The sequence below is a fragment of the Phacochoerus africanus genome, chromosome 7, assembly GCF_016906955.1.
Source record: "Phacochoerus africanus isolate WHEZ1 chromosome 7, ROS_Pafr_v1, whole genome shotgun sequence".
Taxonomy (NCBI): domain Eukaryota; kingdom Metazoa; phylum Chordata; class Mammalia; order Artiodactyla; family Suidae; genus Phacochoerus; species Phacochoerus africanus.
Genome location: NC_062550.1, coordinates 69,235,722 through 69,246,727, shown reverse-complemented (window position 1 = coordinate 69,246,727; position 11,006 = coordinate 69,235,722). Strand labels below are relative to the sequence as shown.

The window sequence follows — 11,006 nt, the reverse complement described above, 5'->3', positions numbered from 1 at the left end:
CTTGTTCCGGGGGGGTGGGAGAGAGCCCCAGTGTGGTTTCAACATCGTCTCCTAGTTCTCCCTGAAGCTCTGTTGAGAAGCACATAACGCCCTCCTTCCTGGAATGTGCGTGACTGGTCGCTGCCCTGGCACAGCCATCTGCCAAATCCTGTTGTTCAGGAAGTGAATGATGCCCTTGTCCTCGTTGGTAATGGCCCGTGTTGTACAAAGGCCCTTTGCTGCATGTGGGGGGTGGGCAGGGGTGCCCTGTCCAGGCACCTGTGAGCCACACTGACAATGAGCTCTCTCAGCCCAGCCTGGGTGGGAGCCCTGGGGTGCAGCCTGTCCCTGCTCATCCAGTGCTGCCTCCAAGCAGGAGCATCCAGGGACAACGCCACAAAGAGGCCAGGAAGCAGAGGAGCAGGCTCTGAAGGCGGGGGGTGGGGGGGTGGGGGGCGGGCAGAGGGGCTGTGCTGACACATCAGGCTTCCTTAGATTTGGGCAGGGCTCGCCAGCTGTCGGACAGACACCTCCATCCACACAGGGGCATCCTCCCCGCTCCCGACCCCCCTCCCTCCACACCACCACTTCCTTCCACCACACTTTCACCCCCGCCCTCCCCGTTCCTGGTGGTGGCTGTCCAGTTGAGCCCTGCTTTCCTCTGATCCCCTCGTCCTTGCACTTGAGTTTCTCAAGGAGAGGAAGGGAGAGTGAGAGAAAGGAAAGCAAACAGAAACGGGTGTAGTTGGGGCCAGGAGGGCTGATGAAGGCAAATACAGACAAAAATGTGGAACTTTCCTGGGGATATGTTGTCATCAGCACACACGTGTGGGCAGACTACCTGGGACTGAGTCCTGGCCTTGCTATTTAGGAGCTGTGTGATCCAGGATAAGTTGCTTAACCTCTCTGTGCCTCAGTTTCCTCAGTAAAAACGGTGGTTGATAGTACGTAGCTCCTGGGTTGTGAGGGTGACATTAGTTAGTGTGTATTTGGTTTTAGAACAGAGGGTGGCTCACATCAATGACCTAACATGGTAGCTGTTTTGTGCCAGTGTCTGTGTACTATTCTCACGATGGTACCCACACAAGTCCCAGCTGTCACCCACACAAGCCCCGGCTCTCTGCCCTGAGCAGGCATCCTGCTCACCTCACAGCCCCAGAGGCTGCTTTGTTCCCTGTTGGGGGACAGCCAGGACTCTGGGAGGCTGGGGGTAATAACTGGGTGAGGGGTTTATACCCTCTGTTGTTTTGCTTGGGGAAGAAGGAATTGATGACATCCAGTCATGACCTGATTTTATGGTTCTGAGATGGTGGCAGACAAGCTCCATGACCTATAAACCCAGAGGGTACTTGACAAGGGGGTGGGCATCATAGGAGGCCAGTGGGCTCCTTCCTCCAGACATATCTGTGCTGAGCTCAGAGAAAGGGGCTCTGGAACGGGGTGTATCCTGGCCCAGAGTCACAGTCCCGTTCTCTGGACCCCACCTGCCACCTGGGGATTAGGTGCCGGCTCAGTGTTTTGGGTCCCACACAGGGGACTTTCCAAGGGTCTCCTGTAACAAGCGCCAGGCCATCCACTGGTAAGGGGTGATGTCGTGAAGCCCTGCAGAGGGCGACCACAGCCTTCAGCTCTGTACTTACCTCCTGCCATCAGCCTGGTAGACACAGGACAGGGTCCCTTCCCCAGGGCGAGTTTACATTGACTCTGCAGGGCCAGCCTCACAAGCTGGCCTCCGTGGTACCCACCGTGTTGGGAGGGGGGAGGGATGAGGAGGAGGCTTTGTGGCTGAGGAGGGACCGGCACTAAAGGAGGAAGACGAAGGTGGAGAGGGAGGTGGCCCATTGGAGGATGGGCAGTGGGTGTGTATTGTCCAGACCGGGTGACAAGACCAGATTAGGGGCGATGGCAGAAGAGGTGCCTTGGGCTATGACTGGGAGGGTCCAACTGGACTCAGGACAGCCTTGAAGTCCCGGCTGAACCACCCTGCCTGACTCTAGAGGAAATGCGTGGACTTAGGTGGGAAGGCACACAGACTCGTCCTCCAGCTACAGCCCAGCTGGGACACTTTCCCGGGTGGAGAGAGAGGGCGGGGGCAGCTCAGACAAGTGAAGAGACAGAACCAAGCCTGTCCCGCCGGCCCGGTCGCTAAACCAAATACTCGCGATAGGGATGATCCGTTACGTTCTCTAGTTCTTCTAGTTTCCTAATCCTCGGGGCTCGGGCACGGATAATCCAGGGCTACGTACACATGAGTCTTCACAAGGCTGCACAAGACCACAGTCTTGTCAGGAGGAGAAACTGAGGCTCTGGTTTAGGAGCTGCCCTCGAATCACCATGGAGCAGGACCGAGCGTGGGCTGCCCGCCCCTCCGCCCAGCCACCCCGCTTCTAAACCTGGGTCTTTTCCCGCGTCTGATCCAGAGAGGAGGGAAGGATGTACCAAGACAGGGTCTTTGGACAGACAGCCGTTTCAATTGCTCCTCCTTAGAGCTGGGGTGGGAATGCCTCTCCCCCCATATGCCTTCAGCCTATTGGTGAGCGGGGAGCTGGAGCAAGTGTGAGGATGTAGCAGGTTTAGAAGGAAATAGCTTAATCCTTGCGTGGGATGGAGGAGGCAGGAAGGAGGGAGATGTGAACCTGAGACCCGGGGCGTGTGACTGCCCCGTGGAAGCCTAAGGGTGTGATGACCCTGCTGCCTGCCTCTCTCAGGGGGATCGCCTTTGCTAACTGTGGGGGGCAGGGCGTAGGGCCCTAACGGGGGACAGGGCCTCCCGGTGGGGGCTGACCCCTCTGACTTTGTCCCCCCACTCGGAAGCCACCACCCTTGTCGTTTGCCCTCTGAGAGTCCTCCTCCCTTGGGCCGCCCCCTGCCCTCTGTCCCTGGGGCCGTGACATTGGCAGGGTGCCCAGCGGGGCGAAGACGGCAGCTGTAGGTCCTGGTCCCCAGTACGTGTGTGAGTGTGAATGCGAGTGGGTTGGGATGGGGGAGCGGCGGGGCTGGGATCATCCGCAGATCAGAGCTCGGGAGTAGAGAGCTTCTAGCGGGTGGGGCCGCCCTACACGCTGGAGCCCGAGGACCTGCCGCTGGGACCACCACCAGCCTCAACACCCCTGGAGGCCAGAGCACGTCGGACAGGCACTGACCAGAGGAGCCTGGGAGGAGCTGCGGGGGTGAGTCAAACTTGGGACAGACTGGGTGTGGCTGGGCTGGGCGAGATGGGGAGAAGCCAGGGATGGAAAAGAGCTGCAGGTGGAGCAAGAAGAGGAGGGAAACGGGAGAGCATCCTGCCTCAGCCCTTGTTGCTGCACAGTAGCCACGCCCCTTTCCCGGGCCCTGCCACCAGGGGGCGCTGCGGGGTGGGGGGCTGCCAAGCGGAGCCGCAAAGGTGTGAGATGGAGGCAGAGTTACCGCCTTGTGGGCCCCAAAGGGGACGGTGGATGGTTGCCCCGTGTCCAGCGGCAGGACAGTGGGGCTCCCAGCCCAGGGTCCGGGTTCCTAGACCCTCCGCTCCTGTTGTGGGGGAGGGAGGAGCAGGCAGAGGGAGATGATCTGCCCAAGACTGCAGTGCGGCCTTTACCCCTGGGTGCTCACCGTGGCCCAGGCCCTGGAGAAGCTCCGGAATAAATACCTGTGGGCCTTAGAAAAGGGAGGTAGGAGGTGGTGTCACCTGATAGCGGCTTTCCTTTGTCTGTTCCACCAGACAGATGCCGGTCGTTTGGAGCAAGAGGAGATGGTGACCAGCAGAACCCCGGGAGCTGCCAGGGAGGGCCGGGCGGCAGGTGGGCCTGGTGGCCAGCTCCACTGCCCCCTTTCTTCTTGCTTTGCCAGACCTGAGGACCCATTCCTGGTTCCTGGTACGCTCGCTGCTGCCTGTCACCCTCCTCTGGGCCTTCCACCTCCTCCTGGTGGTGGAGGGCCCCCGTCTCATGTCCCATGAGGAGCCTTTGAGGCTGGCAGGACCCCTGGCTGCCTACAGCCTGAGCCTGATGGTTCTCTCGGGGCACATGTTCTATGAGGTAAGGGCCCTGCAGAGTCCTAGGCTCTCTTTTTTTTGGGGGGGAGGGGGACAGGGGATAAATAAAATCATGATCCTGCTATGCAGAAAAGCTTTGATGAGGACTCATGGGGACCAGAGGCCAGGCCATCTTGGGATGCACTGTCTTCCTGGTGGAGACAGAAACCCCTGTCCCCTCACTCCCATTCTCCTTTTCCTTTAATGAAAAAATAAGGGTCAGTGGCAAGCGAGAACGGAGTCCATTCTCCACCTCACACCTTAAAGAACCCTCCACCCCCTCCTGGTTCTGCCTGGCCCAGTTTTCTGAGCCCTAAACCCAGTGATCTTTCCAGAAGCCTTGCTTGCAGCCAACAGTCCGTCAGCCGGTGTGCACTGGGCATGCGCCTTGTGCCAGGCGGGCTGAATCCACAGGATGACCGCTGGGTAAGGCACCCCGCCCTCCAGGTGCCCACAATCTAGGGGGAGATAGATGGCAGAAACAGGAGGTTAGGAGAGGTGAGAGGAGGGGACAGGGCAGGCAGGAGAGGCAGGGCCCCAGCTGGGGTGTCAGGAAAGCCCCCCAGAGAAAGTGGTTCCGGTGGCCGGTGTGTAAAGTGGTCATTGAGGCGGCGCAGGGCCTACACCCTTTGTGAAGATCTGCTCATGTCGTCCTCTGTCACGGTCGCGAGGCACAGGGCAGGTAGGTACCTTGGTGGGTGGCAGAGCCCCCTGGCCTCAGATCTCACCTCCATCCCACCCGGCTCGGTGCCGCAGGAACCAGCAGGTGGTCCAGCCTGAGGAAGCAGGTCCTGACAGCTAAGTCCCCTTCACCGCCTCTCCCTTAGTGGCCTGCCTCCCTTCCTCCTGCTGCACTGCTGATGGAATGATCCACGTGCCATAAGAGGCATGCCACTGTCCCCTGCCACCTTGCTGGCTTCCCAGCCAGCGGGCTGAGTTCTTCTTCCGCTGGGTGTCCAGGGCCTCCCGGGTCCCCTCTGGCCTCACCCCTCCTTCCAGCCTCACTCGCTGCACTCCCTGCGATCGCCCTGTTCCCCTGCCTCTCAGCCCTGCTGGGTAAGGCCCCAGGCCCTGGCACATGACTGGTTTTCTGCCTGGAATGCCCTCCTCTTCTGGTGCCCTGACAAATCCCCACATGTCCCATAGCCTCTGGCCTTTGTCACCCCTCACGAAGCTTCCCTGACTCCCCCAGGCTGGATTATTTGTCCCCTCCTTTGCTTTTCATCTCTGCTCTCCCTGGTGCAGGGGGTGGCCCCACCAACCTGCCAGCTCTAAATGTACGAGTCATCTCCCAGTGCAGCGATGTCCCTTGAAATCAGCCGGGGGGGAGGAATGGGCACACACGGCCTTCAGCCCCCTGCCCCCTGGAGCCTGTGAAACCTTTACCAGCAATACCCAGATTCTAGGCTCCCCTGTTTTGCAACGGGCCTGTCTCTGCTCCAGATGGTGAGGGTGTCAAAGGCAGGGCTGTCCCTTACTGCTCTTTGTAAAGATGGGCCCCCATCATGCCTGCTACCTTGTGAGGACATGCCCCCCAGAACGTGTCATTTTTTTCTTTTTTTCTTTTTTTTTTGTGTGTGTCTTTTTGCCTTTTCTTGAGCCACTCCCGTGGCATATGGAGGTTCCCAGGCTAGGGGTCTAATCAGAGCTGTAGCTACTGACCTATGCCACAGCCACGTGGGATCCGAGTCGCGTCTGCGACCCACACCACAGCTCATAGCAACGCCAGATCCTTAACCTACTGAGCAAGGCCAGGGATCAAACCTGCAACCTCGTGGGTCCTAGTCGGATTCATTAACCACTGCGCCACGACGGGAACTCCCAGAACGCATCATTTAACTGTGGTCCCAGATGACCCCGAGGCCACCATGATCCTTTGAAAGTCTGACGTGCCCATGTCAGCTTCCTGCCCAGAAGCCCTTGGTAGCTGCCTTTGCCAAGAGTGCATAGAGTCCCTCCTGGTGGGATTTTTCTCTGTTTTATCAAGGTGGCTCCGGGCTCAGAGCAGGGTCCAGCATGGAAAGATGCTTAGAACCAGTCAGTGCTTCATTGTCAAGGGAATAAATGAATGATAAAATTCAAGCTCCTTAAAACAGCCTTCAAGAGCCCTCATTAATCGATTCCGCTCTTTCTCTGTGTCTGGGGCTGCCCCTCCCCTGCTAGGAGCCTCCACTTGCAACTCCTGGGGGTTAGGATCTCCCTCCTCCTCCCCTCCGTGTACCCCCACCCATCATCGGAGAGGCTCTCAGCTTCTTGGGGCCGTGCTGATGTGTGCAGAGCTTCCTGTCCCCTCCTGACTTCGGGTCCCATACACCGTAGGACCCCAGGGCCGGTTTGTGGTCCATATTTGCCCACATACAAAACATTGGAGACCAGCAAGATGCACACAAGCCCCAGCCGTTGCTCTGGCCACTCTCTCGGCTTTATCTGACTGGCAGTCATTCACCAAGTGTCACTGGGGGTTGGGGAGGGATGGTTGGTGTCCAGAACGTGATGGGAGGAGGCACCTGCCTCCAGGGCTTCATTCAGGTCCCACCAGGGTGGGGGTGGGGCAGGCATCACCACTTGATCTTCTGTTCTCTTCCTCCTAGTTCATGGCCACCTTGCTCCTGGCCAGCTACAGCTGCTTCTGCCAGCCGGTGAACTACAGCTGGAGTGAGCTGGGGTTAAGGGTATGACAAGGAGTGGGAGGGTTGGGCCTGGAGAGAAGGGTCAAAGGATGCATTTCAAAAAAACCAGAGCTCTATCCAGGTGTCATCATTCAAGAGTTCGACGGGAGGCCGTGATCGGTTCAGTACAGGCTCAGAAGATCTCACTGTGACTCTCAGCCCTGCCAGTTCCTTGCTGTGTGATCATGGGTTGCTTACTTACCTTATACAGACCTCAATTTTCTTATCTATAAAATGGGAGAGTAGTGCCTACTTTATAAAAAGAAACAATAGGAAGAAGATGTTTGAAAGTAGTTTGCCCTGGGCCTGGCACACGCAAAGTGGTAGCTAAGTGGTAGATATCTGTTGTTTTTATCTGTTCTCTCTTTCAACTGGAAGCAGAACAAAAGGCTTCCTTGCAGCACAAAAAAATCAAGCTGAGGCTCAGCAAGTCACCAGGCAGTGATGTGGGTATTGAATCAAGGATCATTGAACAGCGGGCTCAAGTCTTGCTGCTCAAAGTATGGTCCACAGACCAGCAGCATGAGCATCTCCTGGGGGCTTGTTGGAAAAGTGGAACCTCATGTTTCACTCCAGGCACGCTGGTTGGGAATCTGCTTTTCAACAAAAATCCTCAGGTGATCCATGTGCTGGTCAAGTCATGGTTCCAGGAGTTCCCTGGTGGCCTAGCAGTTAAGGATCTAGTGTTGTCACTACTGTGGCTTGAGTCACTGCTATGGCTTGGGTTCAATCCCTGGTACCGGTACTTCTGCATCCTGCGGGTACAGCCAAAAAAGAAAAAAGTCCTGGCTCCAGTTTGGAGAATCCTTCTGTTATCATTCCGAGCAGCTTCTCCCACTATATCCTATGCTAATGGGCATTTTTTTGCAGACAGGTAGGCACTGTGGGAGCAGGGGTGCAGAGGGACAGTGAGGGTTGGGGCTGAAGTCAGTGTTGCCAGGGCCAGGGGTACCACCAGCAAGGGTAGCAGTCTGACTGCAATTCCCATCTCTTTCCAGCAGATGGCGAACGTGTGCTGGTGGTGCTTCTCAAAGGCCATTGAATTACTGGTCGCGGGGAGTAATTCACAGTGGGTGAATGGTGAGTCCATTCCTTGGAATTAACCATCAGCTGTGTCTAGGATGGTTCTGAAGGTGCTTTGTGCATACGCTTCCATCCAGTGTCCTTATGGCCTCACCTGGGGCTGATGTTAGAGCCAATGCTTAGTCCCCAGACCCGGAGGAAGAAGGATGCTCCCTGAGGAAGCATTTACCGGGTTCCAGGTCAAGTGAAAATGGGAAGATAAATACATTTTAAAAGCCTGACATATGTGGCAAAGGTCATTAAACAGCAAAAGCCATCCTTAAGTGCTTTGAGGAACAGAAGCCCTGCTTGTGAATCTGGAAGGCTTGTAGGACTGCGTGAGCTGGGGTGAGGTCATGGTTTTGAGGGTGAAATGAATCTTGCCAAAATGGAGTCTGAGCGGAGAACCTTTGGGACTTTGTCTTACCACTGTCTGGGTCCTGGGCTGGGTGTTCGACACCCGAGTTTACTCCCCAGTGCCTTGAGGGGTGGGAGGTAATATTGGAAAGAGCCCAGGCTCTGAAGCCAGGCTGTGTTCAAATCCTAGCTGGGCTTCCTAGTACTTGCAGAATGTGGAACAAATTACTTCAACTCTGGACCTCAGTTTTGTCATCTGTAAAATGGAGATAAGCATAAACCACAGACCATTATGTGTGTTTATATGATGTGTCATACATCCAAAATACCTGGCCCACAGTAGGGGCTGTACAGGCATTTGACTGGTGTCATTTCCCTTGAGTTTTAGCCTCTTTTCCAGCAAAACAGTCAGAATCACCCTGCCCTTGGTCATTGAGGGCCCAGGAGATGAGTTTGGAAAAACCATGGCCCCAGAGTTAATTCTTTTCTTTCCTCCCCAGGTCATCTTCCTATTACGAAAGGAGCCAGAGCAGATGAGCTTCCTGCATGTCTACCACCACAGCACCATGCTCTTCAGATAGTGGGCTGGGGTCAAATATGTGCCAGGGGTCAAGATGAGTCAGGGGCTTGGGCAGCCCTGGCCCAGGACTGGTGGTGAGGCCTCTCTCTGCTGGGGTGAGTGCCAGCTTGGGAGGGCTGCATCCCTGTAGTTTCAGGCTTTGGCTCTCAGGTTCCCCTTCCCTGTGGCTATGACTCCTGGCCTCTGCTCCCATTTTCCCTCTGTTGCTCCATGGCACCCCCACCCCACCCCTCCCTGGTGTGGGGGAGCAGGCTGCTAGGAGATGCTCATGGCCCTCAGGCAAGAGAGAGGGGTGTAAGAATCTTTCCTTGGCATCCTCTTAACCCCATGACCTTGGATGACTCATGCTGGACCTCCTCATGATAGGACCTCCCAGGGGGCTTTGTGGGCTGTGCAGAGATGCACCTGCAGCTCAGAGGACTGAAACATGAAAGAGACAGCCCAGAGCACACTCAGCTCCGCTCCACTTACTTCTCTTCTCTCCCCACCCGACTCTGCAGCCTTCTTTGTCAGGATGCTGAATTCTTTGGCCCATGTCTTTATGTACCTGTACTATGGACTGGCCAATCTGGGGGCCCACCTGCAGCCCTACCTGTGCTAGAAGCGACTCTTACCATCCTGCAGCTGGTGAGAAAGACCTTCTGGCACCAAGGGCCACAGCTGAGCCCAGGCTTCTATTCTTGGCTGCACCAGTGACATGTTATCTGTCCTTCTCATCACTGGATCTTCCTTAGTCTCTCAACTTGCAAGGGTCTCAGTCATCAGCTCACCAGATCCTAGAACTAACCCAGACTCCCTGATGAGATGTGGGCCCAGAGCAAGTGACTAACATGCTTCAGGCCTTTTATCTTCAGTGAAATGAGGCGGCTGGGCTAGATGGCCTTGGAGGGCTAATGGCCTGTGTGTCTGTGGTCACCAATCTACCCCCAGGGGCCTGGGGACCCTGTGGTTTGGGGAGCACCAATACCAGGTGGTGGTGACAACCTGAGCTGTCCCTCTTGGGGCTCAGGATGAGTTGAGGTCATCATTAGTGTCAATCAACATGACATGGCTGGGTGGGGGCAAACTGGGGACCAGACCAGGAAGAGGATCAGGAAGTTTCTTAGGATCATGGGTAGGAAAGCCTGGAGATGGTGCTTTACCAGGCTTCAAAATTCCTGTTCTTCCTGAGCCATGGGAGGTCCACCCCTGCTGATAGAGGGAATGACAAGAAAGTCAAGGGAGACTCCCTCCTGCCCTCAGCACTGCCCCTCACCTTCTCTTGTCTTCTCTTTCCTCTCATATTTCCTCTCCCTAGGGTCAATGTGTGACCATTGCTGCCTACTCCTCCTGCAGTCTCTTTGCCAAAGAGTGTCCATTCCCTGGCAGGCTCAATGTGACCATTCTCCTGTACACCCTCGGTCTCATCAGCCTTTCCCTTAACTTCTACCACCAGACATACCTGAGAGGCAAGTGGGAGCAGCTGACCTACAAGGTGGGGCCGAGGACTGAAACTAGCAGAGCCCTCCCCGTGGAGAGTTTGGCAAAAATGATACGGCCCACAGCCCACCCGTGCTGAGCAGATTCCTCTGGGCAAGTATTTCATCCTATGAGGAAAGGACAATAACAATTCTCGCCGCCTTCCCAGAGTTCAGGAGGACAGAACTGGACCCAGCTTCCTGAACGCACATCTCGTGGATTTGTCACTATTTGCACACCTCCTTCCTTTTTTTTTTTTTTTGTTGTTGTTATTGTTGTTGTTGTTGTTGTTGCTATTTCTTGGGCCGCTCCCGCAGCATATGGAGGTTCCCAGGCTAGGGGTTGAATAGGAGCTGTAGCCACCGGCCTACGCCAGAGCCACAGCAACGCGGGATCCGAGCCGCGTCTGCGACCTACACCACAGCTCACGGCAACGCCGGATCGTTAACCCACTGAGCAAGGGCAGGGACCGAACCCGCAACCTCATGGTTCCTAGTCGGATTCGTTAACCACTGCGCCACGACGGGAACGCCACACCTCCTTCCTCTACTAAACGTGAGTCTTTCTGAGGAGGGACTGCACTCTCAGTGGTCCCCACCCCTGGCACAGTATCTCAATAAATGTGCATTTAGACCCCTCTATTCCCCCATGGGCAGTCAGGGCTGGGAGCATGGAGGAAGGCAAGGCTGGCTTGATCTTCCCCTTGCAGGCAGAGAGGATGGCTGAGAATATCTAAGGAGTGTGGGTCTGTGTGATTTCTATTGGGGCTATGCCAACAGTTCCCCTGCACATCTTTCTGTCTGTTCACTATCACCTAAGGTGTATTTACACAGTTGTATGATTCTGTGTGTATGGGGCAGCAGAAAGGGCTACTCATACATGTCCAAAT

General features: G+C 56.0%; 1 long non-coding RNA gene across 5 annotated transcripts; it reads left to right on the top strand.

Annotated features, from left to right (window-relative positions):
* Window positions 1-469: 469 nt before the first annotated feature.
* Window positions 470-10,379, top strand: LOC125131330 (uncharacterized). 5 transcript variants are annotated; one of them, XR_007135894.1, is made up of 5 exons: window positions 470-3,995; window positions 6,583-6,646; window positions 7,662-7,740; window positions 8,580-8,754; window positions 10,095-10,379. It is a non-coding gene; the product is annotated as an uncharacterized LOC125131330 (long non-coding RNA). The 5 variants fall into 5 exon arrangements; XR_007135895.1 differs by having other exon boundaries at window positions 7,659-7,740; XR_007135893.1 differs by having other exon boundaries at window positions 6,583-6,663.
* Window positions 10,380-11,006: the final 627 nt, after the last annotated feature.